This window comes from Amblyomma americanum, chromosome 1 (genome assembly GCF_052857255.1).
Source record: "Amblyomma americanum isolate KBUSLIRL-KWMA chromosome 1, ASM5285725v1, whole genome shotgun sequence".
In the NCBI taxonomy this organism is placed as follows: domain Eukaryota; kingdom Metazoa; phylum Arthropoda; class Arachnida; order Ixodida; family Ixodidae; genus Amblyomma; species Amblyomma americanum.
In genome coordinates this window covers 476,785,510-476,811,082 of record NC_135497.1, presented here as the reverse complement: position 1 = coordinate 476,811,082, position 25,573 = coordinate 476,785,510, and the positions used below count along the sequence as shown (strand labels likewise).

Genomic DNA, 25,573 nt, shown 5'->3' with positions numbered 1-25,573 from the left:
ACCAATCAATATCATCTGTACATGCAAGGCATGCTTTATCTAGAAAGTTCGCTATCAGCTTTGAATTGAGCACGGCCGAGTGCAGCGGGCATTCTGTTCGACGACCGCCGAGCACGCTTAAGCTTGCTCCTACGCCGCTGCGTTTCAGTCTATTGTGGGCGCAAGTCAGCCCAAATAAAGTTTTTGTTTAGATGCCATTTTCGCTGTACGTCTTTTTGACCTCCGGATTGCAGTGTCCACTTCGTGACAATATATATCTATTATTCCATTGTTACGATCGCGTTCCCGCTCAATGCAGACAGAAGAATTGACTAGCTACAGCACTATGAAACAATGTTAGGGTGCCTCGATGCCAGCGCTGGCATCGATCGAAGCACCCTAGAACAATGGGCTCCGCCTGGATGCGATCAATCAAGTTAATCTGGCCGCGTCTTGCAACGCAAACAAAACGATAAAGCGGCGCGCCGGCAGCTTTGAAGAATGAACAAACAAACACTACAAAGATTCGCGGCAATTTGATATATTTGATGTTTCAATTAAGATAAGATATAGTACTTATAATGGTCTTTGTACAGTGTGTCTGAATGATGTCTCATGCCACAGGCATCAACGTTGAAACATATTAAGCACGTGCCGGGATAGGTGCGTGCGCGTCGCGAAGCTGGCGCGTAAATGACTTTTGATAATATTTCACTGCTTTCACCCTTCCGCACATGGTAGCAAGAGATTCTTCCTCCTTCCTTGCTAGTAACTTGCTATCAATAATTATTGCCACCTGTCGCCAGGAAGGTGCATTTTAACGAAGCGTGTAGTGATAGCAGAGTGATAGTCTGTATGTATGGCCCACTAAATGACCGACCATGCACATTATTTTTCTTTTAGAAATAAACGAAATAAGTTTATTTTCTTGTTTACCGCTGTTAACACCCAGCTTCAGGAAAAAGATCAACAACATTTGTCTTTGAATTCCTGCATATCTCTCTAGTTCGGTCATTTACTGCTTCTTTCGATCGGCTCAAGTTGTGTTTTTGTTTTCGTGCGGATAAAGAAGTTCGAGCTGTCTCCCTTCCTGCTGAATCTTATCCAGCTGCATCGGATGTTTTGTTTTCAACACATGTGCGGAGTGTTGCGCGTCTGATGATGTCAGACCCGCCGGGCCGTCAGCCTGAAAAGAGGAGCAAACGGTACCTCGACCACGACAGCTATTTCAGTTTGCCGCCGTCGACTTTCTACCGGAGCGAAAAGGCCTCCGCTGCTGCCGCCGGCACTGCGTCTGCATTGCCTGCAAGCGATATGCACGGAGCGGGCCCGCACGATCCGCCGGGAAGATGCGTGCTGCACGACGTTGGGGCCGCGCCGGACAGTGCTAGCTACGACGCGGTCGACGCGACTGCTGAGTGCAGTGCTTCGTTCGACGAATGCAGTAACTCCAGTGAAAGTTACTATGATAACCTCGACGACAGCCACGACGACAAAGGTGACGACGAAGAAAATTCCCCGCTTCCGCAGTGGTTTGAGCGGGCGGACGATGAGAGGCTGCCGAATTCGCCGGTTACAAAGAGAGGAGTGATTGCTGCTGTTATTACATTCGCCATCTCGCACGGTCTGACGTGGAGCGCCCTTGGCGATCGGTCCAAACTGATAAACTTTTTGTTTGGGACAGACGTACTGCCTCAGAGCAAGTACGCTTTTCGGAAGCTGTGGTCCCAGCAAAAGCAAGAAATTGTACAGCACCACTATGTTTGCGAGACCTGCAGTGCAGTAATGCAACAGCAACAGAATTCTGCACAGTGCCCTCTCTGCATGCAGTCTGAAAGCATTCAGCTAATGAAAGAGCGTGGGCTTTTCTTCATTACAATGGATATTGAAAAACAGCTAAGTTCTTGATTGAAAGAACGAAAGCAGACCTTTACACAAATCTAAGAAGGCTTGGACAACAGCGAGACAAGGAAACTGAAGAGCCGTCAGCCCAGGTCACAGACATCACAGATGCTGATACCTACAAATTGCTGCGGCGTTCAAGGCAGCTGAGCAGCGACGACACCTTAACCATAAATACGGACGGAAGTCCTGTATGGAAGTCCTCAAAAACATCAGTTTGGCTGCTTCAGTTCTTTATTAATGAATTGGCACCAGAGCTAAGCTTGAAACAGCCAGTTCTGGCAGGACTGTGCTTTGGTCGAACACACCCAAACATGCAGCTTTTCCTGGAGAAGTTTTTGAGTTCAGCAAGGCAAAGGCAGTGAAATAAATGGACATATGATTTTCAAGAGCACATCTCAAAGCCTTTCGTGCTGTGCTGTTCTGTGGATACACCAGCAAGGGCGGCTGTGCTCAACATGGTGAATTTCAATGGATATTTTGGGTGTCCGTGGTGCTTGATTCCTGGTACATATGCTGAAGGTAAGGAAAAGCTTTGAGTTCTTGCTGTTGCATTTTGGCTTACTGTATTTGAAATAAAAATTACGCCTTGCAGCTAGCTTTTTATGCATACATTCAAATACACCGCTAAGGTTTAATTATGCTTCTCGTACTTTGGAGTGGTGAGCACGATGACATATACACTTGTATAATTCAGTGCCAAAATGACCAAAATTGTCTGCAGAACCATTTCAATCCAGGCGTATGAAATGAACTCCAAAACTCGTTCTTGTGATGAATGCCACGGCATTTTATGGTAGCTATGGTAAGACTGGTAAGTGTGCATTTTCTTCTGTATGATCTGCAAGGATGAGTGATTTAAAATGCTTAAATTATGCAGATTTTTTTACATAATGACTTCTTATGATAGGAGTGAGTGAAAAAGTAGTATAACTGAGACCCTGAAACTTGTGTTGCGTTACATTGTAGAGATTGAACTCTTGACAAATTAATAATTAATAATTGCACAAAAAGTTTCCATTCTATCAAGAATGGAAACTTTTTGTGCAATTTTGGCATGTTGTGCAAAAGGATTGGCCAGCTTTAACATTTTTCCTCCCTTTTGATAATAATCTGTGCCTGAGCAAGTTAATGTGAGCCGTAAGCATTTTAAATTTGTGCAAGCTTAAATATTTTTTTACATTTGCTTCTTGTGTTATTGTGTTAAGGGAGTATGCGGTACATTTCACAAGACCCACCAGAAGCCAGGACCTCCAAGAGGAATGTGAAAGACATGAAGGACGCTTTCAAATACAATGACATTATCAATGGCTTCAAAGGGCCATCTGCACTAATGAACTTGCGAGGTAAGCTTTCCATTTTTTTTCGTTTCATTATTCGATGAATGCTATTCACCACCTGTTTACAGGAGGTATTCCGAGGACAAATTTGGGAACAGTTAGGGATAATAGTTAATGAAGAATACTTGAATAATCTGTGATTCGCTGATGATATTGCCTTCCTGAGTCACTCAGGAGTTGAATTGCAAAGCATGATCAATGAGTTAGACAGGCAGAGCAGAATGGTGGGTACAAAAATAAACATGCAGAAAACAAAGTAATGTTCAGCAGTCAAGCAAGGAACAGCAGTTAACAATTGGAAGTGAGGTGCTGGAAGTGGTAAGGGAATATGTCTACTTAGGGCAGGTAGTGACTGCTGATCCAGATCATGAGAGGGAAATAACTAGAAGCATAAGAATGAGGTCGAGCGTATATGGCAGGTTCTCTCAGGTCATGAATAGCAGCTTACCAATATCCCTCAAGACAAAGGTATACAACAGCTATATCTTAATAGTACTCACTTGCGGGGCAGAAGCGTGGAGGCTAACGAAAAGGGTTCAGCTGAATTGTAAAGTGCAATGCAGCGAGCTATGGAAAGAAAAATGATAGGTACAACGTTAAGAGACCAGAAGCGGGTAGAGTGGGTGAGGAAACAAACGCGAGTTAATGACATCCTAGTCGAAATCAAGAGGAAGAAATTGGCTTGGGCAGGGCACGTAATGCGAAGGCAAAGTAATCGCTGCTCCTTAAGGGAAATGGAGTGGATTCCAAGAGAAGGCAAGCTAAGCAGGGGCGTCAGCGCCTGTGCTGTGTTTCTTCTCCCCTTTCGTTTACGTTTTTCAGCTGTACTGTTTTTTTAATATGTATCACTAACTCGCCCGCCTAGTTATTGGCAGTAGAATGTTTGGCGGGCGGATGAGAGCAAGAAGTTTGCAGGCATACGGTAGGCACAGCTGGCAAAGGACGGTTAGTTGGAGAGACATGGGGGAGGCCTTTGGCCTGCTGTGGGCCTAGTCAGGCTGATGATGATCATTCTATGAAGTCTTCTCTGCATTTCTTGAATGTCTCAGAATTGTGATTATTGCTGTTCACATGTGTAGCATGTTGCAACTCTTAACACTTGAGCCTGTTATCACTGGCTATAGCTAACCGCTCATGAACGGATATCTGTGTAACGAAGATTGGCAGGTAGTGAATAATACTAAACTATTTAATATGCTTGAGGAAGGTACTAATGGTGTCTTTGGCTGACAGCACTCGTGGCATTTTCAGCTCCCTAGTGCGGTGTTGCACGTTCGGCTGAGACGAAAACGACATGCGTGTGCACCGCCGCACCACCGTGGGGACCGACAGTGCAGCGCGCGCTAGCTCTCGTTCGGGCAGACGACGCTGTTGACACAGAAAATTTCACAATACAGTGGCCGATAGGATGTTTCGACGCCGAGGAAAAACAGACGAAGCATCGCAAGTGGCCATAGTTTAAAGCAATGGTGAACTTTATAGCAGCTACAGTGCATTTATTCGCCCTACAATCGCGCATCCACTGACCAGCAAGCCATGTGCGTTGCCCTTTTGATAAAATTGAAGGTTTGTCAATATTTTTAGCCACGCTAGTCCTACCTTAGCTCATGCATGCAGCAAACGGCAGATGCTGTTCATCCGGCGTGTCTGCACTTTATAACATCATACTTTTTGTCAACGTGAGCATAGGTTAAAGGATATATCAATAAAGCGACAATGTGGGGAGCTGAGATTGGATTGAGAATCGCCTGCAGATACTTTCGGAAGCTACTCTATCTACGCTAAAGCTTATGCATCGAAACTGACAAGCATAATTACGTCGTGGTGCTGTGTCTGACAAACCTGCACCTCCACAATCGCAGTATTTCACGAGCATGCTCGTGGTTCCCGCATTTCCCACCGTGTCTATGAACGCTGGTCCTGCGCGCAGTCACTGAAGAGGTTGTTGTTAGCTCTATAAATTGCTGTCTGTGGTCGTGGCGTCGGCCGTTCGTAAGGATGGCTTCCGAGATTTTTGAGGGCCTCGGAGGCCACGGGGAACAGAGGGCACGAAGAGCAACGGCGCACTGCGAATGTTTCACATGTTCGGCTTAGGTACAAGAGGACGTGTCACTTGTGTAGTATTTGACGTCACTTCCTGCGCACCGGCACAGAGGTAGTGCGGCTCAGCCAAAGACACCATTTGGTTTTGGTTTATCAGTGCATGGTTGATAAAAGATGTGGGTTAGAGCTTAATTTCCACTTTGTCAATAATCAGTGCAACTTGTAAAATGATTGCTGTGTTTGGAGCACGTGCGATTATTGGTGAGATTACATGAGTGTGATTTAAAAAAGTCATTTTCAGTCTCAGTTCATATGTTCAAGAAGTCCATATGTTCAAGAAACACAACATATGGTGACTCTAACAGATGCAAAGTGAATGCGGAATTCTTCCATTTCTCCCCAGGGCTCTTTCCGAAACGTGCACACCCTTCCAATTTTTTAACATGAGCGCGGGAGCGTCGACTGCTCAGCTCAGCACTGCTGAGCCGGATGAAGGAGGAGAAGAGAAAGCGTGAGAGGCAAGGGCATGCCAAAATTCATGCTGCTCGAGTAAGCTTCGCTTGCTAGGCTGTTCTCATTAGCGCGAAGCAACCCCCGCCCATGAACAGCTGTTATGCAGGGGCGGCCGAGAAGCTGCGACCAATTGTTTTTATTCGATGCGCATGTCACGGGTTATGTAGAAAAGAGCATACATTTGAGAACAGCCAACCATGCCCAAGAAACCAGTTGTCTTTACTTTCGAAAAACTGATTGAAGAGGACCCTCGATGTGCCCCATTAATTTCGCTAAAGCAAATGCTTTAAAGATGCGGCCCACAAATGACACCGGAGCCTTAAGTCGTGCTTGGAATGCTATGCGTCTGCACTAGTCCAGAGCCACACACACGCAGCAGATAGAACACGCAACAAACGCTCCCAGAACTCGGCACAAAAGATGCTTCGCAGGGGTTGCTTCGCTCGAAACAGAACAGCCAAGCAGACTATGCTAGCTGCAGCGGCATGATCGGTGTACATGCTTTTTCCCTCTGCCGATTTCCACTCTGCTTCGCCTGGGCACCGCTGCACCGAGCAGTCAACACTCGCGTGTTCTTGTTTAAAAATGGGAAGGGTGCACATGTTTTAACCTTTTTATATGAATAAGTAACCAAGTTCACTGACCGTTATAAATATAGGCGTTGGTTTGCTGGCAGACATGTTGTGCATATATTTTTTCATGCAGGATACTACTATTGATGCAAGCACTGTAATGTTTTCGAAATTAAGCAGCATTCCTTCTGTGTGAGATGCAGTACAACGCTAAAACATACTTGTGGCAATATTACTATGTTGGTATGGTGTGAACGTTAACTGTTGAATGTTAGAATGCAGTTAGCACATGGTTCCGCATGCTTCTTAGCTGAAGTACATGCATGCAGAGCAGTGATAATCAATAGTGGAAGTATGTGGTACTTGTGACATTACACTGTGTGTTGCCCTTAACTACGATGCCCCCTTTGGTCCAGATTTTGCTCTCTATGCGACAGGGCATTAACTGTACTACTTATCTTCCTTTTGGATTGGTTTTGTTCATAGCACCTGACTGGGGTAAAGAGGCAGGGCTTCAGAAAAAATAGTGCAGCTCTTGAATTCACATTAATGTACGAAAGAAAACTTTGTCTTGAATAAGAATTAACTGATTCTGCAGCTTTTTTTCTATGCCACAGAAGCATGCCGTGTAGCTGTGCTGCAGTCATCAGCATTGTTGCCGCGGGTTACTTTTGGAAATCAGCAGTGTGGTCTTGGTCATTGTGACATAATACTTAGTACTCGTAAAATGAAGGTTTGAATAACTGGCATTTACTTCAAGCTCTGTCCAAGCTCCACATCGCTCAGATTTATTAGCGATATTTGTAATGGCTGGATGCCACCTCTGTGCAGTTGGTCAGCTGGTTACTTAACTCATTTGCACATGCTGCAAAGGAGTCCTGTATATTTTCATCTTTCAGGGTATTTATCACCCTTTAATGATGCCCACCATTTCAGGCTAATGACTGGGTCGCTTCATGCTCTGCGGTGGCATGTGGATACACCACAATAAATTGTAATGGTGCTGTAAGGTGAGGGCTATGCACCTGTGCATCGCCTTTGTTGAGCTGTTTAATTTAAAACATACATTTTTTTCCTTACGTCTTGACCTTGTGAATGGGCTTAGTGTCGAATATATGCATAGTGTTCTGCAAGCCGTTGTGAAACAGCTGACTGACACAATCATGTCTACTTCGAACTCGGCTAAGCGCTTCTACATTGGTAATGTACTGCTTTTAAATATTGCATGCTCTGCAGGGAATGGGTGGCAGTGTAATGAGGTAAGTGCACCCAGATCCTTCCAAAAATTGTGAGGTTCAACTAAACTAGCAAATTTCAAGTAAACTAAAGTAAAAGGAGGTGTTGCAGATATATTGCATATAATTGGTTTGTGTACATGGGATTATTGAATATTTGTTTATAACGCAAGTGTCAAAGCATAACAGTGCACACCACTTATACAAAAGACAAGCTTTTTCTGCCATTTATCGGTACGCTGTCTTGATATGCTATTGGAATCTTGCTAATTCGAGCTTATCTCTTACTCACAATGACACCTTAGTCTCATCAATACCACGCTTTTTTCAGAGGGAGAAAGCTCGCAGAATTTAGAATGCACAAGCACAAATGTAGCTGATTCAAACTGGCAGCACAGCTGGCCTGCATCTACAACTGGAGCACAATAGTGCAGTGCTGTGGCTTGCCTCTAGCCAAAGAGCAAGCGCGTGTGCCCCAGTAACTGTGGCAACCAGTCATACTGAGTGCCACAAGTGCACTGTTATCAATGTGCTGGTGCTGCATGCATGCAGAGCTTGTCATTATCTGCCATGCTCATTTACTATCAGCACATGCTGCTTATCATTAGCGCTGTTCCAGCTGTGCATGTGTTACACACACTGCCTTTTCACCTTCATTTAAAGTCGGGCAATCATAATGCTCTGCTTTCTTTGCCCAATACTTGCTGCAGCGCTGCTCTAGTTTATATTTAAAGCCAAGGGAGAATGGCTGATGAGATGCATCGATGTGTTGATGGCACTGACAGGTGTCTTGCTACCACTTGCTCTTATTGATAAGAGTCCACGTACACATAAAAATGCCAGAGATGTGCCGACACGTCTTTAGTGTGGTTATCCACACAGTGTAGTCCATCACCTCCCTTTACTGATGAGGCTTGTTTTAGTATGAACTTTATAATTCGAAGAATCTGTCATTCCCCTTCAAGTTTCAGTTGTCCAGATTCAACCGTAGACATTTTCATAAACTAAATTAAGTCGTATCTGCTGTGTTCACCTGTTCGTAGTGACTAATGGAGGGATATCATTAGAAGAACTTGTACAAATTTTTACTGCCGTTTACTTTGGTTCCTACATGTGCCCGTGGAAGGGACATGGCTAATGTCCTAAGCTAAGTTGTCCAGGAGGCAGGATCACTATGTTGATGTCACTATACGTGGGTATTAAGCGGTACTGAATTATCAACATGTATGCATGTTGAACCATGAACATAGGACGGCAACTTTACTAAGCTCTTGGCATGGAGAGCAGCAGCAAAGGCACGTTTTGTTTTGCGAAGAAGACTACCTTAACACTTTTCTGCTCTAATTGGGAACTAAGTTATACTTCACCTTGACCTGTATTTTACATTGCCTAATATTGCATAGATGAGCAAGGCATCGGAATGTATAGATACGTTCAATTACCTGTGTATTAATTAGTCTTTAAGCATGGAGCATAAAAAACTTGTAATAAAAGAGGCAAAGTACCTGCAAATAGAATGAAATTTTGTGGTCTTTTCATCTCTCAGGTGCCCCATCAGCAGTGTCAAGAATAAATGCTTTACTGCTCACTGTAAATCCTCCACACTGTATCACGAGATTGCCACGAGCAGTCTCAGAGCGGGCTCATTGGAAGGCGTCAGAGTGGAGGCATTGGATTTCATTTTATGCTCTGCCTTGTCTTCACGGCACTCTTCATGCTGATTACTGGAGGCATCTGGCCAAACTCTCAGAGGCCCTGCACATCCTTCTGCGAGAAAGCATCACCTTTTCAGAAATTGACAAAGCAGGTAAGGTACCATGGAGGATGCAGTGCTTAAGTGGCATGGAAAGTGCTAGCAGACAGTTTTTCATAGTTTTGCTTTAAATTTGGCTCACTGCTGCCAAAATTGAGCTGGCACAGCATGAAAATGTTTAAAGCGTATTTTTATGCCAGGTACTGTGGAACAAAGCCGCTATTCAATCTGTCAGCTGAGTTTCTATGTGCACTTGCTAGTCTCTCCTCATAAATGAAGCATTGAAAATGCTGACTGTTGCTGCTACTGATTTATAAAAGGAGCAGACTTTATCCTTCATATATTACTTTAGTGTGAAAAACAATTTATCAGGAGTTGTAAGCCCATATTTTCCAACTCCAGTACAAGAGTGTTAGGATTTCTTTTTTGGTGTTTATGGTCGCTCCGGAAAATATGGAAAGCAGGAAAGTTATGATTAATTAGCTTCTAACTGTTTCTGGAGGAGAGGCATTGTTGGTGCAGGCAGCATTTATAGCATAGACGGTTATTTTTTAGTGATTTTTTTGTTTTTGCTTCATTTGTATTACTTTGCGCTTTATAAATCATTTAATTTTCTGAACCTATAAAATAACGATGTAATAAGCAGATGGTGAAGTTGTGCATGCAGTGCTTTTCGTGAACACCGTTTTTCTTATTTTAATTAGTGAGTCTGACTTGACCTTTAATTTCAGAGTCCCTGTTGGAGCACTTCGTCATTCGATGCCATTCCCTGTACGGCATTGGATCCATGACCTTCCACAAGCAGGCTTTGCTTCACCTGGCGAACTGTGTGCGGTCACTTGGGCCTTTGTGGGCCCATTCAGCCTTCGTTTTTGAAGTTCGAAATGGAATTATTGTACGGCAAGTCTCCTCTGCAAATGGGATGCCTCAGCAAGTTGTGGAGAGGGTGATTATGCACCAGCAGCTGCAACAATTGATTGGAAGCACTCATCTGCCTCTGATGGAAAAGAATTTTTGCAATGAAATTATTACCTATTCGCTGGTGGACAATGCAAAGCGCATCAATGATCTCTGTCTTTTAGGTGCAGGCAAAGAGATCATCCTTGAAAGTACTGAGCAGCATGCAGTGTACCTCCACTGTGGAGTAAAGGCATCAGTTGCTTTATAGTATGAACGCTTTGTACTGGCAAAACAGGTTATACACAGCACCGCCTACAAAAGGCCATCAAAATCTGACACTACTTTTGTGAGGACAACCAGTGGCTGCTATATACGTGTTGAAAAAATTCTGTTTTTGCAAGAAAGTGCAACCTGAATTCTAATCTGTCGGCCCATAATTATTGCCGACGTGATTAATTCACCTCCACACATAAAGGAATGCTTCCTTTCTTATAGCACAGCGTGGGGTGTTCTGCTTCCAGGAGAAGTGGCTGACAGTTGCTTGTTTCTAGAGCTTACGGATATTGACAAAACATTCATCTGTGATCTTCCAAATAAGGTTTAAAGATACTAAAGCAGGCCTAACAAGTTATAAGCACTGCTGGCAACCAGGTGTAATCATGGGCTTTGGAGATTGCTAACATACTTCTTGGTTAGGCCTAGAGTATTGTTTTTCACGTGTTTACTGAAGCGTTCAGAGATCTAGATTGGGAGAGTTGAGGATAAAAGTTAATCGAAAATACCTTAGTAATCTGCAATTTGCTGATTATATTCGCATTTACTCAGGGTATGAATTCCGGAGTATGACTAAGGACCTTGACAGGCAAAGCAAAACAGTGGTTTAAAAATTAATATGGAGGAATTTAAGGTCATGTTCAATATTTTTCGAAGGAAACAACAGTTAACGATTGGCAAGCAAGCATTGGAAGTTCAAAGGGAATATATGTGCTGAGGTAGGTAGTGACCACAGTTTCGGATTAATAGAGTGGAATAACTAGGAGATTATGAATGCAGTGCAGTGCATTTAGCAGGTACTCGCAGATCATGAATGGCAGGTTACCAGTAGCCCCCCAGAGGAAAATGTATAGCCTTTAAGTCAGAAATGTAGAGTTTAAAGAAAATGGCTGAACCTGAATTAGGCTCAGCGCAGCGAGCTATGGAAAGGAAAATGATTTTTCTTCCAATATCAGATATTGCGGGAATGCAAGATGTTGCTAGCTCTTTAATCATGGACACCAGCCCAGAAACATCAAAGACACAGTTCCACAGAGAGTAGGCTACATGGGAGAAGCCGTTCACAGTTCTATATGTGAATAGAAGTTGGTTAGCCAGCCATTTATCACATTGCAGTGAGAAGAAATATTTTCAGATACAATAGTAATTTTGTGATGGAGTGTAGTGGCATTTCGGAGTTGACATGCCTTTCCAATTAAGGGAAAAGTCTGATACTCAATGAACAAGGCAGATTTGTTCTTGTTGTGTATACTTTTTCTGCCAGGTCCACAGGTGTAGTTTTCAAAACAGTACACTATATGTATAGACAGCTATGATTTCCCGTGGGTTAAGCAGTATGCTTTCTTGAGACGAAACTACAGTGAAGGTGTGCATGCATATTGCAGTAGTGTTCTCTCATCCAGTGTGAAAACCAAATCAATTCTGAGTGGTAAATTTGCTGCGCATTTGATCCTCATACAGATATTGTGCATATATATCTGCATTTCTGTTTTGAAAAACAATGTTGGTTGTACTAAAAATTGTGGACCAAGGTGTGTGTATAATTGTGTTGTGTTATAAGACTTTGTATAAATATTCTGTATATGTGTTTGTATTTATATTATAACCTTTCTACAAAGCACTGTCAACTGCGTGGCCAGTTATGTACTTAAAAATTTGTTAATTGAATTAGTAATTTCATTTGAAATTCCCCTAATAAAATTTTCTGAATGAAGTCGAGTGCTTGTGTTCAGGCATGCAGCTGGGGCACTGTAAACATGCAATATATTATTTTGTAAACGAGGAAGTTAAACTTTCTCAGAAATATTTTGCTCCTGATAATTTAGGCTCCAGCAAGAAGTCTTTAGTTTTTAATTATTTCTAAAATTTACTGGTCAATTAACGTATATTCAAGTGAAAAAAGAAAAAGATTTGTCATGCAGTTTGAATTCTAACAGCATATGAAGCGGCAAGTGTAGCTTTGATGCGTTTGACCCAACGAGTCTGTTAGTGCAATTACGAAAGTTTGCGTTATGTCAACCATATAAGCACATATGCGTATCTGCTGTCCAGCATCAGCCATTATATATTGAAGCTGCAGCTGCCATAATGCCCAACATGGACATGCTCCCACCGTGGTTTCCACACAGTCCAGTGTTGCCTGCGGGCCCAGTAGCATAACCTCGGGGGTACCACCAAGCCACTGAAGTGCCGAACGTAGTTTCCATTCTGCCCAGAATTGTGCAGTGGATGTGCCAATGCAGCCACCAGAATTTCCAGCGTGTCCAGCGTGGCCCAACGTCGCCATATGTGCGTCCACCATCTCTCTACCAGCGCCCAACATGGAAACCAACACTTCCAACATGGAAACCAACACTTCCAATGTGCCCAACGTTTTTTCCAGCGTCACCACCGTAAAATACGTCAAGTATTTTGCTAGAATTTTCTACAGGGGCTCTTCGATGAAAACGGAACAAAGTCCAAGACTATGCAGTGGATTAGACTAAGCAAATTAGTGCACCTTGCGATGCAATGCAGTACTGCCGAAGCACTTCTGGATGACCTTGCAAAACGGTACTTACCGCTTAAATCGTGGCAACCTAGTAACTTACAAAGGACGAACTATGACGGTGCCCCAAAATCAGAGCTAGATAAAGAATTCACAGAAAGCGAAGTACGCTTCGCATTCACGAACTCAACAGTAACTCTGCGGCAGGCCCCGATGGTGCCACAAATCGGGCTCTCCGAAATTTAGAGGACAACTCGGTCAAGTTCCTAACGCAGCAAATCACCGAAGCCTGGAAAACTGGCCATCTACCTGCAGAGTGAAAACATGCCAACATGGTCCTCATCCCAAAGCCGGGCCAGCCGCTGGGCCAACCAAACCTAAGGCCAATCTCACTAACGTCCTGCCTAGGAAAGCTAGCCGAACACGTCATTCTGAATAGACTATCGGAATACGTAGAAGAAAAGGAGTACTTCCCCTACAATATGATCGGCTTTAGGCCGGGCCTCTCAATGCAAGACGCTATGCTACGAATCAAGAAAAGTCTGCTGCATCGCCCCACACGAGACACCAAGGTGCTACTCGGGCTCGATGTGGAGCACGCTTTTGACAACATCCACGATCAAGCCATTCTCAAAGACAAATCTGACCATAATCTCGCTTCACGCTTCTACCACTACGTCAAGGCGTTTCTGAAGGATCGAACGGCCGCTCTTCGGATAGGCGAGCACGTCTCGGAGAGCTTTGATCCGGGCAATAAGGGAACACCACAAGGCTCCGTACTTTCACCATTCTTATTTAACTTGGCGTTGACAAAGCTCTCTCGCGCACTGGGTAAAATTGCCGATGTGGAGCACAACATATACGCAGACGATGTCACCATTTGGAGCACCGCTGGCAGCGATGTGGAATTGGAAGCTCGCATGCAAGAAGCCATCTCAGTTACGAGGCCCATCTTACCCCAATGGGACTTCGCTGCTCTTCTAGAAAATCCGAGCTGCTCATCTACCACGCCCCAAGACCAGGGCGCCCGTACAACGACTGACGCAAACACCACACTCCACGCATAGAGTTACACGACATGGATGGAAATCGCATACCTACGGTTGACAAAATACAAATTCTAGGACTAATCATCCAAAGTCACGGCTCCAACTGGGCGATGCTGATCAGCATCACGATCAAGATTGCGAACGCGACCCGAATGTTTTCGGCGCATCATGAATAGACACAGGGGACTGAGCTAGGACAACGCCATTAGAATGATCCACGCTTTCGTACTCTGTCACATCACATACGTGGCTGCGATTGTTAACTGGAAAAAAAAAACATTGGAAAAGGCTCGAAGAACACATACGTTGAGCTTTCAAGACAGCGTTGGGGCTCCCCGATAATGCCTCCACTGACCTACTCTTACCGCTAGGAGTCCACAATACCCTTGACGAAATCATCGAGGCTCAGCACACGGCACAGATCGCACGCCTCTCAATCACCAAAGCGCGCCGAGAGATTCTCGGCAAGCTCGGCCTGAACACCATAACAGAAAGGGACAACGTCCTGCAGTTAACTAAAGTCATGCGAGAAGCAATTAAAATGCTCCCATTCCCAAGAAATGTACACCCGGTCCACAATGAAGGACGAAGACTTGCCCGCGCCAAAGCAATCGCTGTGGACGCGGCAAGGCTTCCCGACGAGACAGCTTTCGTGGATGCAGCCTACATACCGGGAAAGCATGCCTACTCAGTAGCAGTAATCGACGGACACGGGTGAACGCGCAACTCACTCACGCTTTACACCAAGAAGCCAGAGGTAGCTGAACAAGCAGCTATAGCACTAGCTCTCAAAGACTCGAGCTTCACAACTGGCTACAGCGACTCTAGAGCAGCCACACGACCTTTCGCCAAGGGCGGAATAGACAAGACGACGCTACGAATCTTAGGCGGAAGTAACACCACCGATCACTCCATCGTATGGTTCTCCGCACACATGAGTAGCTTAGGGGGCGGTCTGCGGAATCTCAACGAGATCGCACACGAGGCAGCGCGAGGACTCATCGACCGCGTCCCTCCGGTTTCCTCCGCTACCCCACATATCGGGTACAGGGATCAATTATTCACGTACAACGAGCTCACTAAGCACTTTTATTTAGGCAGACGAGAGTTTCCTCTCCCGGATAAGAAATTAACCCGCAGCCAGTCGATCACGTTACGCTTGCTCCAAACGAACTCATACCCCAACCCCTGGCGCATGAAGCACATCGACCCAGACTACGACGGATAACATGTGTGTGAACAGTGCAGTGAACGTGTAGACTTGAACCATATGCTGTGTGGTTGTGCATCGAGTGACGCCTACGCCAAGAACAAGTACCATTGGGACAAAGTGCTAAAAAGTGCTTCACACCACGACCAGCTTCGGGCTGTCCAGGAGGCCCGCGCAGCGGTGGAGAGCTTCGGGCTCTCTGTGCCGACGTGGGAGCTGCCCGCTACACCTGGCGCCTAGCCGAGTGTCCTTCAGGACTCCTACTGTGGGATTTAATGTTTTACCATCACCACCACCATCAGTCGTATGAGTGAACTGCGTCTCTCAGTCAGCTCATATGCGTGCCTTTTATATGGCTCATATGAAATTAAATGCATCACATTTCAACTTCTCTTCCACGTGGTGCACTTGAGCTCATAAATAAAGAACCCCATGTGGTCAAAATAGGTCTCTCCAATGTGGTGGCATGTTAAATCCCACGCATCGTAGCATTCCACGTTGTAGCAGGTCAGAACAACATGTGTGAACAAGCATATGGCATTCAAATACTCTGCTGTTTCAAAGCTTCATCTCAGCTGAAGCATATATATTCCAAAAAAGTTTATTTCGAAAACCATCAGAAAATAAAGTATAATTAAGCCAAGGAAACCATCTAAAACATAACAGATAATGAGGCCACAAAACATTGGTCCATAGGATAAATGACTCAAGTAGCCCCCAATAACAAGGAAGTGAATATAAAGATGAAAAATTTCTGATCCATATATCCTAAGCTTGAGAGGCGTGTTGAATAATTTGCCTCCTTGTCAATAACGTGCTGCTAATTACTGAAAATGAAAGATATTATTTTACTAATGGATTTTTCAGGACAAACATTAAGCAAACGGCACAGGTCTTCAGCACCCACAAGTTAAGGAATGCCCGAAATAACCGTCTGCTTAATGTGAAATTCGTAAATAAATTCAATCACATGTGCCACGAGCTCAGGTGTGAGATGCAGACAGCGGACATCCACTACACTCCTCGTCTTTCACACTCAACACAGCTGGATCTTTCACGTGTACAGTTCGTACCCACCTCCTGACTAGAAACATATATGCACTGCCATAAATAGGACTCATTTGCCGGTGGATATTGATAAAGAGAACACCTTCTACTTCCGAAATTTGGTTTCGATAACCTGTTCTAACTGTGCACTGATGTACACCAATATTTTTTTGTGACTACTTCAATATCAGTTCTTCAGTCTTTCTGTTCTGAGATCACTGCTCGATTAATGGCCATATCGGTGTCATTGCCTCTCCAAAGCTTTACCCCTTCACCTAATACTGCCCTCCTTGATGATCCGTCCACCATAGAAGAACTTCTTGCGGCTTTGGCAGCTACCAATAAAAAATCGTGCCCAGGACCGGATGGTGTAAGCTACACTGCCCTTTCTCATCTGAGAAGTAAGGCCAAGATTCAGCTGCTCGCAGTTTATAACACCTCCTGGAACACCGGCCGCCTTGAAATGTCTTGGAAGCTTGCGCGCGTGATACCTATCCTCAAGCCAGGAAAACCATCAATTGACTTAAACGCTTACCGCCCCAATGCGCTTCTAAGCTGCGTCGGAAGACCTTACCTGGGACCTGAAAAATAGAGATATTTACCCTTCGGCCATGCCTGGTCTCCGAAAAGGAGGCAGCAGCATTGACAACGTTATTGCCCTCACAAATTTTGTTAACCGCCGCAAAACAGAGCGGTATTTAATGATTGCTGTGTTTCTTGATGTGAAGGCAGCATTTGACAACGTCACACATGAAGCAATTCTTTCAGCTTTACAGTCAAATGGCATTAGTTAACGGATGTATAACTGGCTGCGCGATATTCTGCACGAAAGATTGATTTTCATGTCAACAAGTGAAGGTGACACAGCTCTGCATCAAATATCTCGCGGAGTCTCTCAGGGGGGGATCTTAAGTCCCACCCTTTTCAATATCTCACTTGTTGGCTTGGAAAAATGCTTGCCGCCTACAGTTTAAATCTCCCTTTACGCCGATGACATCTGTATATGCTGTTCCGGACACAACAGGCGCATTGTGCATGCCCGATTACAGACTGCAATAGGTTGCATAGAATCGTTGTTAAGTAAGCGCGGTCTCGTCATGTCGCCAGATAAAAGCTCAGCAATTGCATTTTCGAGGCGCGATCTTTCACGCTACGTGCTGAAAGTTTCTGGTACCCCAATACCCTACGTTACAAGCCATAAATTCTTACGGGTGACATTTCACGGGTCACTGTCATGGTCCCAACATGCACAACAGCTCAAAATCAAGCTTTTCTCTTGCGCCTCTATCTTTCGTATGCTCTCTACCACCAGAAAAGGCTGCTCTACACCTTAATTACTACAGCTGTATGGTACGCTGTGTGAAGGCCTCCTAGGCTACCGTCTCCTAGCTCTTCAGGGTATCTCATAAACAAATATCAAACTCTTTGCAGCTATGCAAGCTAAGGCGTTGAGAATCTGCCTCGGTCTTCCCAAGACCACCTCCACAGTCGGTACTCCAGCAGAGAGCAGACGTCTATCTGCATCAGTACTGCTAACCCCGGAGTTGCTTCGTGCCCAGATGCGGTTTGTGGCTCGTGTACCTCACCGTCCACTCGCAGCGCACTGCATAGACAATGTTTCTGACATTCTCCCACTGCACTACCAGCGCCCTGTCACTACCTCCTCCCCACCTTGGAGGTACACAGCATGGCAAATCAAGACTACGGTTCCTGGCATAAGAATAAAAACAACCACCCCCGGTCGTACACTTAAATATTTTGCCCTTGAACGCATTTATGGATGCTACAGTGTGTACCGTCACATCTACACTGAAGGCTCTGTCACATCCGTCTCATCAGCGATTGGCGTCTGGGTTCCGTCAACGCGCAACGTAATTTCGGCGTTACTCAGTCATCGCACCTCGGACTACTGCTACCGAGCTGGCTGCTCTGCGAGCAGCATTCACTCACATTCTTCAACTACCCCCTAGAGCATGGGTTATTTTCAGTGACTCTCGGGCTGCGTTACAATCCCTATAGTCATCACGAAGCATTCAAAGGCTGATCATCATGACTGAAACAGATTCCACTCCGAGGCCTGTGAGCTTGTCCATCGTGTTTTGTTGCAGTGGTTACCCGCTCACTGTGGCCTTGCAGGCAAAGATCACGCTGACGGTGCAGCGAGGTCGGCGCATGGCGACACCACCTTGCTCCTACCTGTACCGTTGTCTCGCAGTGATGGCGCGGGACTTCTATCTACAAAATCCTGGCATACGCAACGCTCTTTGTGGTGCGATCCCGAACATCAATGCCAACCCCTTCTTCGTATTGACCCTAGTGACTTCCGCATGCAACGCAATATAAGTACACGTGACCAAAATTGCCTCTACCGAATTCGCGTGGACGTTGCTTTCACTAGCCTATTTACATAAAATTGGTGCAATAAGTATCCCTCTGTGCCCCACATGTGGTGTCCCTGAGGATCTGCCACATTTGGTCTCCCGCTGCAAACGCTTCAACAATCATCGCAAGACACTTTTAAGTGCTTTAGGACTTCGACAGGATGGCGCCGTGCTCACCGAGCATGTCCTTGGGCCCTGGAGGAACACGGCTTCGGGTGTGCGCGGGACCAAAGGATTTTTAGCGTTTTTAAGAGACACGGGTTTGGTGGACATTCTTTGACAATTTTGTGTGTGCGTGTGCGTTTCTAGTGCGTAAGTGTGCTTGATTTCACCGTTCAAATTTTATTTTTCTCTTTTCATTTTCTTTTCACCATCCTCTTCTCTACCCTTCTCTTCTTTCACCCTCATCTGGAGTAGCATGCCAGGCCGACATATAGGCAGACATCTCCTATTCAATTAAAGTTATTTTCCTTCATTCCTTCAATATCAGTGGTGCCACCTGCAAAATGAAAAGATCAAAATTGGGAACATCAATCTTTCTTTTTATTGTAACGTCTTTCCCTTTCATAAGTTAATAAATGTGTTACAGACCAGGAGTTAAAAAATATGCTGAACACCCGTCGTGCAAACAGAATCCACCAATACTATCTGTTCAATGAAACAACTCTGCATAATACACAAAAACACTACAGAGTATATCATGGAACAAAAGTTAGTTTTGCACACAGACCACACAAACAACACAACCGCAAGTGGCATACAATATTAGTTACATTTCTCTATATCTACTGTAGTCGAATACAACTTATGAATGAAGTGGCAGATGCCTTTCAAAGGACCGGACGTTGTAATCAGCATGGGGGAGGAGGACACAACCAGCAGTGTTCATGCGAGTTATACTAATGAGGATGAGATGTGAGCCCGTTCACGGGCCAGTGTGATCCATTAAACGTCTCTGTATACAAGCAGAGCACATCGAGCACTGCCCCAATGATATTAGGAAAATGAGACTGACAACGTATCTAATGAGCTATTCCAGACGCCATGGTGAAGGGCTCCTGATTAATATCAACCGCATATGCGCTGACAACGCACAGCACAAAGGCCTGCTTTCCACTTCACCTCTATCGACATGTGGCTGCCCTTGCCTGGCTTTTATTCAGCTTCGTTGAGCATAGACCACAGTGGAATGAATAAATGTACATCTAAACAACTGTGACGTGAAAACTAAAGAAATAATTACGGACAGGTAGTGAAAAAATAAAAGTGGGCCTTACATGCCCTCTTGATTGTGCGAACATGTCCGCCCGTCTGAAAACACAACAAAAATAAAAATAAAAAGACACCAATGCCACCTGCTGAAGAAATAAACAACCTTAACACTAGTACACCTTCCTTCACAGAAATGCAGCGACCTGTTACATGGCAATGATTGTGGCAGGCGCTTAGGAACCCAATTATATTCTTTGCGCCATTTTAATTGGCCGAGGTTGTCGTACCTTCCATAGCAATGCAAACAGTTTGGGAGATAAATTACAGAGAAGCATTTGCATTTCATTCTTCAGTTGTATTCAACGATAGTTTGCACAACACACAAAAGAAAATATGAACTGCTTCTAAAAGGGACACTGAGAACATGCCCATTAAATTTCTGTTCTCAGTAAAAATATGCTGTATGGCCCTTTCTAGAAATTCTGTTGTTTGTTCAGAAGCAAATTACGCATTGATTGTTCTGAAAACTGGATTTAAAATTAGTTTTTTCTCGGTACCTCATACAAATTCATGATGTTTGCACTGAGGTATATATACTCTGTCATTCCTGCTAGAAACTGAATGGTGCAAAAGCCAGCCTTGGCACCACCACAGTTTCCTTGAGAAAACCGATGCTGGTGATGATTTCTTTACTAAATTTTTCTACCTTTACCCGATTAAAATGCTTTTCAATGAAAGCAACCACTTCGTCATTAGAATGCAGAAATCTCTGGATACCTAACATTAGGAATTTGTCTTCAGTGTCCATTTAAACATGCTACCTAACACTGCACCTTTGGTGTTCACACACTGACAAAAAAGTTAGTGATGAGCTGTCATGAACTGAATTGGTTGGTCATAAAGAACACAGGTTGAAAATACATTTTACACCAAAAACGCCCGGGTTAAGGATAAGAACAGCTTTAAGATACCTCTTAGTGCATCGCATATACAATTGAACACAGGTTTGTGAGGGTTGTTTACTGGCATTTCAGTCGGCTGTGGGCTACAGGAAACACATTGACCTGCCTACAAGTAAGGTTTCTGTATTGCACTACCATCAAAATGATATCAGTACGGCACAATTATAGCCAGAACTCTGCAGCACAAAATGTGCAGAAAAGCAGAATGGGCCTGTGCACAGAAGTTACATATTCGCATGTTTTTTTTAACTTCATCCTAACATAACCCTAATTGTTCAAAATATTTTCTCAGTACCTGTAAGTGTCAGAGGCATCAATCACGATAACATGCAGCACTAAATGAGTTACTGGTTTCATCCTAAAAAGGAACAGCACGAAACAATGAAGAACTTGCATTTAAAGCCAAGTGCTATATTTCTGTTGAGGGCATTTTTGGAGCTGCTCAACTTTCATTTGCATTTCGCACGCCACCGTTGCTACATGGGTGTCGAACCTGTAGATACAAAAAGCGAGTACCTGCCAATGTCGCATGTGTTGTGAGCAAGATTATTTTAGCTATATAATGAGGGTCTTGCAAACTGCGTTGGAAGGCTTTCATAACAGGATTTAGGAGTGTGTTAGCGACAACCTGTTTTTTTACGGACAGAAACAATAGTCAAGATGGGCTGCAGCAAGATCAAAATGCTGTGCAGAGTACGCTGACAACTCTCGTGGCGATTAGTAATCCTTACAGATTGTGCCACGACAAGCTCACCCTAACTGCTAGCTTTGCTAATGACTACAAAAGGGCCGCAATAACTACCACAACTACTCAGTGCCACCAGAAGACAGGTGTAAGGCCGCTGCTCTTTTCCAGCTGCGTCCCTTTGCAGGACGCCGGCACAGGCGGAAGAGGCTCCCCATTACAAGCGAGAGCCCCGAAAGCAAGTGCATGCGTGAAATGAATAGGGTCGTTTGACGCACCGCCGCCGCCTTGACGAGACCCACTAACGACGTAGGCTATCGTCGGAGAGGCACCCGATGTCCCCCAGCTTCCCACAGTGCCTCCTGGCCACACAAAGGCGTATTTACAGGATGACAATGACAAAACACCTGTTAACGCAAATATGCCGTACTCACCCAAGCCGTGAGAGAACAGGGCCGTTCCTTGTCTGGTTTGCCGAAGTGCCAAACAGCACTCAAAAGGGCAACTGCGGCGCTTTTCTGGCAATGAGCGGCAAATAAGCCCCTTCATTCTTATTAGCCGTGTCCCGCCGCTGGTGGTGTGGCGGCTTCGTGGCCCTTTCGCTTCTTCTTCTGTTGCTGACGGGCGACACAGACTGATAATGGGTGGGAGCACATCAGTGTCAAGACCTTGACAAGCAACTTGAGAGGAAAGGGGGGGGGGGGGGTGGCGGTGTTCCTTAGGAAAGTCTGAATAATAGCTCTGAAGGGAGAGCGTGTGGATACAGTTACTCGAGAGAGAGTGGTGGCTCATTTGTTTTTGATTTTTGAATTAGTTTGTTTTGTTAACGAGTACCCTGGGTTCGAGGCTAAGCCCATCCCACGGGTTAGTCCCAATCTTGCATGTAATTTTCGATTGTAGAATTGATGCTTAGGGCGGGCCACTGAAAATGACCGTCCTTATTCCTTTGTTAACTAAGGGTTTAAAAGCGCTAGTGAACGGATGGAGGGCACTCCAGTCTGAGCTGGGGCTCCATGCTTAGGATGTAACGTGGCTCTAACGCGTCGGGTCGATGAGTAAAGTAGCGCAAAGTTTGTTCTTTTGTAAATTCATTTCTGTTTCTTCCGGTTTAACTCTCGGTATATGAATGCTGTAATTGTATGCTCTGCTGTCATCATCTACAAGCAAGCCTCCTGTCCATCTTCCATGCCTAATGACACTAGAGGAAGGCTTCGTAAACATTCCTCGAAGAAAGGAACGACCTGAAATTCTGCTGGTCTAGCCGACAGGATTCGGCACATCTCACCTCAAGGCCAGGTATTACAGAGACAACCATAGGCCATCCGACACGGAGCAGTGAGTAGTCGGCAAGGAACGACTCCACCTCGCTTTCTACCGAAGCTGGTGGAGCGGACGCATCATCTGGGCTCCGAGCGGCAGAGATCAGAAGATCTGTGCCGGGTGAGTGGGATTTTTTCTGTTTTGTCGAGGTTGGCATGGTTGCTACTCTGAAGTCTTAGGGTACAGGGGTGGAACACGTGACCGTGCAGCATGAAGAAAAGTTTCGGTCTTAAGAACTCCTTCAGCTCTAAATTAGGCCTAGAATTTAAAACGCTTCAAGGTCTTATTCTCTCAGAGGCTGGACAAAAGACTATTCGCCGCCTTGAGATGAAATTTCAGGAGCGGAAGAGACAGATAGAAAGGCAGGATCAGGAACAACTAAAAATGCTGGAGCTGATTTATGCAGGCGGCAGGTAGCACGGCACTGCGTCCGATGGAAAGCGCAGAGACCATGCAGACCTAGACCCTGAATCTCAGAGTGATGGTATGATTAATAACGAGCTACCTAAAAATTTGGCGGAAGCAGAAAGCCAGAAAGAAGGAAAGGAACGGATTCACAGGCGCAGGAAATATCGACTGCCGTGAACGGACATTTCAGTTGTGAAGGCGCCATCAGTAATGAATTTGTCCCCTAATGGAGAACTCTCCTATGTGGTGCACAATCATAAGCAGGCTGGGATAATATTCGTCGCCTTGAATTGAATTTCCGGTAGCGAATCAGACAGATTAAGTGGCATGAAAAAGAAGAGGTAAGAAAGCTTGAGCTGATTTATATGGGCGACGGGCAGGATGGCACTACGTTCGAATTAAAGGACTGAGGAGAGCATGCAGACCTAATCTCTGATGCTCAGAGCACTGGAGAGGTTTACAACGACTTACCTGAAAATGTGACAGAGGCGCTAGGCCAGAATAAAAAAGAGATCACTGAGATCCAGATAGCAGAAGCCTCAGAGGCTCTATCAATTCAGATTGAAAAACAACATTCTGGAAAAGCAGCGCTCGAGATTGTTCTATTGAAGGGTACTGACAGTTGAATGAGAAGAGAGAAAAGTTGCGCAAACACGAACGGTACATGCAGCGCACTTTCATAGCGGCCAAAAACACAGTCGCAGCAGTCGTTTCCAGACAAAGCTAATTTTGAGCTGGTACTGGTGACAGAAAATACTCACCAGTAGACAGAGACCAGGTGTGCCGAAGATATGGTCCTCATGGAGAGCTTAGGTCACTTATTGCCCGCCAATAGAGCGTTCGTTTCGAAGCACAGTGGTAGGGATTCCGCAGTCAGTCGCAATGACCTTGAAGAGTGGGCCGATTCGGCAACGGAAAAGGACGGCGAGCTGGTCGTTAAACTTATCCCGTGCAGCTCACAGGAGCTCCAGTACAATGTACAAGCTGTCGACGAAAACGAAAACAATGAAACGTCCGGCAGGGACCACCAGCTTCATTGCTTTCGAAGCACTGATCACAAGGCAGTAACGGTTGAGCCGCAGCTGTGTGCCTTCGAGTTGTTTGAAGGTGACTGCTTGAGGGGTAATGGGAACTGAGTGACAGCCAGCAGCCGAGAAAGCTCGTTCCCAATAGATGGTAAGCGCGAGAGCAGCCGTGCTTGTGTGAATAGCCCTCTGTGGCGGGATCGCGAAGACTCCTGTGCGACTGAGTTTGTAACACAGAGTGTCTCGGATGGAGCACAAATGTTGTACTGCGCCACACAGGAATCCTGCAGTCGCGGCGCGTTTTTCGGCAATTATTAGGTTTACTTAGGCATCAAAGATGGCAGTCTGCCAATCACTGCCAAAACTGGATCGAATAGGCGTTGTGCCATCTCCGCCTCCTAAGCCACCATGGAAGGGTAAGCCCGATATCGTTGCGGCGAGAGCCGAACGGTCAGCTTTAGTGGCAGGTCGATTGGCACAACCAGGCCGGCCTCGGCAGGCGTGAATGTTCTCATTCAACCGACGTGGTTTGCGCACGGAAGTGTTTGGTGATGTCGAGACTTGTGCAAGAGACTATTATCTCAGGACACTCCGCCTGCGTTCATGAGCGTTGTGTGCGGACTTGTGAACCGCTATAAATATTGTATTATTTGGTGCGCTTCGAATATGGACTCTGCGCAGTGCATGATGTGGCTGCCCGTTCAGCAGAACTGTACACCAGCATGCGCCATTGTTTCGTTTTATCGTTTTTATTGATTTTTGCTTTGAGTGGTATTTGAAGTATCGAGTACCCAGGAAAAACTGCGCCCCGGCAGGGCTGACGTTTGTGAAGTGAAAGTGTTGCGGCCTCTTTGTTAGTGCACCCGATCAAAACGCACGACAGAATTTTTTGTCGCGCATCTGTCGCACTACACAATTTTGTGTCGCAAGACAAGCTGTCTTGTCGTGCCTTGTGTCGTGCGACAAGCTTCGTGTCGTGGGTTCCTTCGCGCGACAAAGTTGTTTGTAGTAGGTTCTGCCGCACGACAGACATCTTTCCTGCATTTTGTCGTGCGAAGAAGGTCCCTGTCGCAGCATTTGTCGCGCGACAGGTTTCTGTCGCAGGTACTGTCGCGCGACAGAGGGAGTCGTGCCGCGCGACAGAGATTGCGTGCCTCAGCAAAGTTGCCTGTCGTGGGTTCAGTCGCGCGACAGACTTCTATCGCGCCTCTTTTCACGCGACAAAAGTACCTGTCGTGCGGCCTCTCGCGCGACACAACAGCTTGTCGTGGGATAT

At 45.4% G+C, this 25,573-nt stretch overlaps 1 pseudogene; it reads left to right on the top strand.

Annotated features, from left to right (window-relative positions):
- The first annotated feature begins 1,140 nt into the window (after positions 1–1,140).
- On the top strand, positions 1,141–10,841 carry LOC144126561 (uncharacterized; annotated as a pseudogene).
- Positions 10,842–25,573: the final 14,732 nt, after the last annotated feature.